Genomic DNA, 7,502 nt, shown 5'->3' on the forward strand with positions numbered 1-7,502 from the left:
CTGGAGCCCTTTAGTACCGGTTGATAATACCAACCGGTACTATAAGGTTTGGTTTTTTTTAGTTTTATGGTTTCTTTTTCATTTAATTTTGTGTTTCCATTTTAATTCTTTTTCGTTTGCTGGTATTTTACGATACTACACATTGTACATGTTATGCACATATATATATAAACTAGTAGAAAAAGGGTCAAATGTGAAGCACATTAGTGCCGGTTTGTATTTGAGCCGACACAAATGTATACATTAGTGCCGGTTCCAACGGCTAGCCGGGCCGCTCTCATTAGTACCGGTTCGTGGCTAACCTTTAGCACCGGTTCGTGCCACGAACCGGTACTAATGAGAGTGGTGGCAGGATGTTGTCAGTCTGGGCCCCCTCCAGCACCTTTAGTACCGGTTCTTGGCACGAACCGGTACTAAAGGTCGTCCTATATAAACCCTTCGTCCACCCGCACTCTATTCTTCCCCCTTTCCCCTCTCCCTCTCCTCTGTTCTTCCCTTCTTCCTCTCGAGTTCATCACAAAATTTGCCCCAAATTTGTCAAGATTTGCAGGCCCTCATCCATTCAAATGATCACCAAGGTTAGCAACTTTGTCCTTTCATCTCTCATTGCTAGATTAGCTCTTGCAATGCTTTATATAGTTATTAATTTGTGAGTTTAGTAATTTGGGAGGAAATATATATATATGTGCTAGTATTTGATTTATATGCAATTTGAGGTTAAAATAACACTTAGTTTGCATATGTAGGTGTGGTTTACTTAGTGCCTTCTAAATCTCTGTCGTAACCACCGTCGATCGCCCGCAGCGTCCCGTCGCCGGCACCACCTTGTGGTGAGCCTCTTGTTCATGAAATTTTATATAAAAAATTGATGTTTGTGTGATTTGGATATATAGTTACTCGTATAATAATTATCTTACCCGCACGTTGTTTGTTATACATAGTGCCATGGTTTTGATATCCGTCCCCGTCGGCCCTCGTCCTTGTTATGATTCGGATGTGGTATATTCTCTTTTAAAACTATTTGTTGCATTTCGTGTTTATGACAAATTATGCCCATCAAGTTGACATAGATATTTTTATCTAGGAGGTATGTGAACCGGAAATTCCAACCGACCCTATTGTCAAGAGGTTAAATTTAGTTGAAAGAGAAAACGAGTACTTGAAAGAAAAATTGAAAAGAATTGAGGGGGAGAAGATGGAATTGGAGTTGCATGTTGCCGATGTCGTCGATGATCACAAGATCAAGATGGAGAAAATGCGCTTGAAGATTAGAAAGATTAGAAAATATGCCATCGATAGTGAGGCTTGGTATCATTATGCTGTTGTATCAATTGTTACCTTAGTTGCGATCTTGATCGCATTTGTTGTTGCATTTAAATGCTTTAGCTAGAGAGTTATTTGTTTGTTGCATTTAAGTGTTGTATGAACTTTATGTATGAACTTGTATTAATTTGGTCTATTCGGTGTTGTGTAATGAAGATGAGCCGGCAATGGATGTACGATGACCGATGCTCTCCCCAGTTCGTTGAGGGCGTGCATACTTTTCTGCTTGCGGCTGAGGCAAACAAGCGGCGGATGGTTTTATGCCTTGTCCATGTGCTGGCTGTAAGAATGGTCGCAATTACTCTACGTCAAGAACCATTCACGTCCACCTGTTTGAGTCCGGTTTCATGCCCCACTATAATGTTTGGACCAAGCACGGAGAAAGAGGGGTTATGATGGAAGACAATGAAGAAGAAGAGGACGACGACAGCTATCCTGGCCATGGGTTCCCTGAATACGATGATACAACAATGGGGGAAGAAGCTGAGCCGGTAATGCGGGAAGAAGCTGAGCCGGCAATGCGGGAAGAAGCTGAAGAAGAGGCATCAGATGAGCCCGTTGATGATCTAGGTCGGGCCATTGCCGATGCAAAGAGAAACTGCGCAAGTGATTTGGAGAAGAAGAAGTTGCAGCGCATGTTAGAGGATCACAAAAAAATGTTGTACCCGAATTGCGTAGGTGACAAGAAAAAGCTGGGCACCACACTGGAATTGCTGCAATGGAAGGCAAAGAATGGTGTATCTGACAAGAGATTTGGAAAGTTGCTGGTAATGATAAAGGATATGCTTCCAAAGGACAACGAATTGCCCGAGAGTACGTACGAAGCAAAGAAGGCTGTCTGCCCTCTAGGGTTAGAGGTGCAGAAGATACATGCATGCCCTAGTGATTGCATCCTCTACCGCGGTGAGTACGAGGATTTGGACGCTTGCCCGGTATGTGGTGCATTGCGCTATAAGATCAGCCGCGATGAGCATGGTGATGTCGAGGGCGAGCGCCCCAGGAAGAAGATTCCTGCCAAGGTGATGTGTAGCGGTCCGTCACGTCCCGTCCCCGTCTTCACCGCCGTCAATCGCCCGCGCCGATCTCGTCGCCGGCACCACCGTGGTGAGCCTCTTGTTCTTATCTTCTTTCTAAAAGGAAAAAAATCTTAATTTTCTTACTTTTATTATTGCATCTTATATAGTGCGATGGTTTTGGTATCCGCCCTCGTCGGCCCTCGCCCTGTCTATGATTCAGATGTGGTATATATTATCTTTTCATAACTATTGGTTCATTTATTGTTTATGACAATTATGCCGACCAACGTGACATAGATTTTATTTATCTAGGAGGTTGTTGAACCGGAAATTCCAACCGACCCTATTGTCGAGAGGTTAAATTTAGTTGAAGAAGAAAACAATTTGTTGAAGGAAAAAATTAGAAAAATTGAGGAGGAGAAGATGATATTGGAGTTGCATGTTGCGGATGTCGTCGATGATCATAAGATCAAGATGGATGCAATGCGCTTGAAGACTAGAAAGATTAGAAAATATGCCATTCATACCGAGGCTTGGTATCATTATGCCGTTGGATCAGTTGTTACATTGGTTGCGATTATGATCGCATTTGTTTTCACATTGAAAATGTTTTACATAGTTTCAGTGTATGGTTTAATTAATTTAGATGCTCTGCAGAGCTTTATGTTGTTCGATAGAACTATGTATGTACTTTGGTTTTAATGTGATGATGAACTTCTATTAATTTGGTCACTTAATTATCTATTCATGATGTTCTGTAATGATTTTTGACACACTTAATTATATATAATGCACGCAGATGAACCGGCAATGGATGTGCGGTTCAAGACACACCTCCGAGTACATTAAGGGCGTGCATGATTTTCTCGAAGTGGCTGAGGCAAACAAGCAGAATGGTTTTATGTGTTGTCCATGCCCTATATGTGGGAATACGAAGTCTTACTCTGACCGGAAAATCCTCCACACCCACCTGCTTTACAAGGGTTTCATGCCACACTATAATGTTTGGACGAGGCACGGAGAAATAGGGGTTATGATGGAAGACGGCGAAGAAGAAGAGTACGATGACAACTATGTGCCCCCTGAATACGGTGATGCTACTGAAGATCAAGAGGAACCAGACGATGTGCACGATGATGCTGCAACAGGCGAAGCTGCTGAAGATCAAGAGGAACCAGACGATGTGCCCGATGATGATGATCTCCGCTGGGTCATTGTCGATGCAAGGACGCAATGCGAAAGTCAAAAGGAGAAGCTGAAGTTCGATCGCATGTTAGAGGACCACAAAAAAGGGTTGTACCCCAATTGCGAAGATGGCAACACAAAGCTCGGTACCGTACTAGAATTGCTGCAGTGGAAGGCAGAGAATGCTATGCCTGACAAAGGATTTGAGAAGCTACTGAAAATATTGAAGAAGAAGCTTCCAAAGGATAACGAATTGCCCGACAGTACATACGTAGCAAAGAAGGTCGTATGCCCTCTAGGATTGGAGGTGCAGAAGATACATGCATGCCCTAATGACTGCATCCTCTTCCGCGGTGCGTACAAGGATCTGAACGCATGCCCGGTATGCGGTGCATTACGGTATAAGATCAGACGAGATGACCCTGGTGATGTTGACGGCGAGCCCCCCAGGAAGAGGGTTCTTGCGAAGGTGATGTGGTATGCTCCTATAATACCACGGTTGAAACGTCTGTTCAGAAACAGAGAGCATGCCAAGTTGATGCGATGGCACAGTGAGGACCGTAAGAAAGACGGGAAGTTGAGAGCACCCGCTGACGAGTCACAGTGGAGAAAAATCGAGAGAAAGTACTGGGATGAGTTTGCAAGTGAGCCAAGGAACGTATGGTTTGCTTTAAGCGCGGATGGCATTAATCCTTTCGGGGAGCAGAGCAGCAATCACAGCACCTGGCCCATGACTCTATGTATGTATAACCTTCCTCCTTGGATGTGCATGAAGCGGAAGTTCATTATGATGCCAGTTCTCATCCAAGGCCCTAAGCATCCCGGCAACGACATTGATGTGTACCTAAGGCCATTAGTTGAAGAACTTTTACAGCCGTGGAATGGAAACGGTGTACGTACATGGGATGAGCACAAACAGGAGGAATTTAACCTAAAGGCATTGCTGTTCGTGACCATCAACGATTGGCCCGCTCTCAGTAACCTTTCAGGACAGACAAACAAGGGATACCACGCATGCACGCACTGTTTACTTGACACCGATAGTATATACCTGGCAAGCTGCAGGAAGAATGTGTACCTGGGCCATCGTCGATTTGTTCCGACCAACCATCAATGTCGAAAGAAAGGCAAGCATTTCAAAGGCGAGGCAGATCACCGGAAGAAGCCCGCCATGCGTACCGGTGATCACGTACTTGCTATGGTCAATGATTTACACATAATCTTTGGAAAGGGTCCCAGCGCATTAGCTGTTCCGAGTGACGCTGGGGGACACGCACCCATGTGGAAGAAGAAATCTATATTTTGGGACCTACCCTACTGGAAAGACCTAGAGGTCCGCTCTTCGATCAACGTGATGCACGTGACAAAGAACCTTTGCGTGAATCTGCTAGACTTCTTGGGCGTGTATGGGAAGACAAAAGATACAGCTGAGGCACGGGAGGACCTACAACGTTTGCACGAAAAAGACGGCATGCCTCCAAAGCAGTATGAAGGTCCTGCCAGCTATGCTCTTACCAAAGAAGAGAAGGAAATCTTCTTTGAATGCCTGCTTAGTATGAAGGTCCCGGCTGGCTTCTCGTCTAATATAAAAGGAATAATAAATATGGCAGAGAAAAATTTTCAGAACCTAAAGTCTCATGAATGCCACGTGATTATGACGCAACTGCTTCCGGTTGCATTGAGGGGGCTTCTACTAGAAAACGTCCGATTAGCCATTGTGAAGCTATGTGCATTCCTCAATGCAATCTCTCAGAAGGTGATCGATCCAGAAATCATACCAAGGCTAAGGAGTGATGTGGTGCAATGTCTTGTCAGTTTCGAGCTGGTGTTCCCACCATCCTTCTTTAATATCATGACGCACGTCCTAGTTCATCTAGTTGACGAGATTGTCATTCTGTGCCCCGTATTTCTACACAATATGTACCCCTTTGAGAGGTTCATGGGAGTCCTAAAGAAATATGTCTGTAACCGTGCTAGGCCAGAAGGAAGCATCTCCATGGGCCATCAAACAGAGGATGTCATCGGGTTTTGTGTCGACTTCATTCCTGGCCTTAAGAAGATAGGTCTCCCTAAATCGCGGTATGAGGGGAGACTGACTGGAAAAGGCACGCTTGGAAGGGACTCAGTAATATGCAGAGACGGATATTCTTGGTATCAAGCATACTACACAGTTCTACAGAACTCTACCTTGGTGACCCCGTATGTCAATGAACACAAGAACAGTCTGCGCTCCAAACACCCGGAATAGTGCGACGACTGGATTACATGTGAACACATCAGGACTTTCAGCAGTTGGTTGGAAGCACGTATCAGAGGTGACAACACTGTTTGTGATGAGCTGTACTTGTTGTCCAGGGGACCATCTTTGACTGTATTGATTTGGAAAGGATACGAGATAAATGTGAATACATTTTACACGATTGACCAAGATCAAAAGAGCACCAACCAAAACAGCGGTGTCCGCTTTGATGCAACAACCGAGAGGGGAAAGGACACATATTATGGTTACATAGTGGACATATGGGAACTTGACTACGGAGTAGATTTTAAGGTCCCTTTGTTTAAGTGCAAATGGGTCAATCTATCAGGAGGCGGGGTACAGGTAGACCCACAATACGGAATGACAACAATGGATCTGAAAAATCTTGGGTACACTGACGAACCGTTCGTCCTAGCCAATGATGTGGCACAGGTTATCTATGTGAAGGACATGTCTACCAGACCGAGAAAGAGAAAAGATAAGGAAGCGAATACATCATACGATGAGCCAAAGCGCCACATAGTTCTTTCAGGAAAAAGGGACATCGTGGGAGTGGAGGACAAGACAGACATGTCTGAAGATTATGAAAAGTTTCATGAAATTCCTCCCTTCAAAGTCAAGGCCGACCCCAGCATAACGATGAAGATTATCCATGGTTACGGCGCAATAAGAAAATGACACAAGCGAAGAAAAAGTGAAGACTTTCTCCCGCAACTATTATGATGATACCATGCCAACTTTGTAACTGACGAGTATGATACCATTGTCCGTTTTGTACATGCACATGCTATGTGGGTCAATTTATGATACCATGCCAACTTTCAACTTTTTCAGAGTTCATTTGAAATGCTTTAATGTCTTATGGTTCGGCCCTCATAATAATTAAAAATAGCAACAATAAGTATTTTGTTGTAAGTAGAAACAAAATAAAATAAATAAAGCAAGAAAGAAAACAAAAAAACAAAAAAAGTGTTTTCAAATTTGAAAACTAATGGCACTAACAGAAAGTTTATAATTTTCCTAAAACTAAAAGCAAAAACAATTAAAAAATAAAGCCAAAAACAAAAGAAAATAAATAATGCAGAAAACAAAAGAAAAAAACTGGAAAATATATAAATATAGCAACAATAAGTAAAGAAAACAAAAAAACAAAAAAATGCCTCCTACTGGGCCCCCACGGCCTGAATACGACTAGAAACCCTACTATGGGCCAGGATTCAGGCCCGCAGTAGGCCCAGAAGGCCCATCAGGCAAAGCAACAGCAAGTAGGCGCGAAAGCCTGCGGTGGAGAGGAGCTCGAGAGGGGTGGGACAGTGGGGCTTATAAACCACTGCGCGCCCCTCTCAACTAGCGAGGTGGGACTAAACTTTGGCCCCGAGGCAGGCAGCACAGAGGCCTTTGGTCCCGGTTGGTGGAACCAACCGGGACTAAAGGGGGGGCATTAGTCCCGGTTGGTGACACCAACCGGGACTAAAGGGGGCATTAGCCCCGGTTTGTGCCACGAACCGGGACCAATGCTCTTGCTCACTTAGCAGTTTTCGACAAAATCCATCTGTTTCTTCTCGCCCCGACGCCTTCTGCTCCTCGTCGCCGTCGCCGTCGAGGCCTGTCCCGACGCCGTCAGGCTGGTCCACCTTGCCGTCGCCGCCGCCGAGCCACTGCCCCGACACCGTCGCCGCGCCTGCCGCCCCTGCCGGCCCCGACCCCGTCGCCGTCGC

At 44.9% G+C, this 7,502-nt stretch overlaps 1 pseudogene; it reads right to left on the bottom strand.

Annotated features, from left to right (window-relative positions):
• The window catches only part of LOC119350973, a 53,769-nt pseudogene that overhangs the window by 14,799 nt on the left and 31,468 nt on the right, over positions 1-7,502 (bottom strand).

This window comes from Triticum dicoccoides, chromosome 1B (assembly GCF_002162155.2).
Source record: "Triticum dicoccoides isolate Atlit2015 ecotype Zavitan chromosome 1B, WEW_v2.0, whole genome shotgun sequence".
NCBI lineage: Eukaryota > Viridiplantae > Streptophyta > Magnoliopsida > Poales > Poaceae > Triticum > Triticum dicoccoides.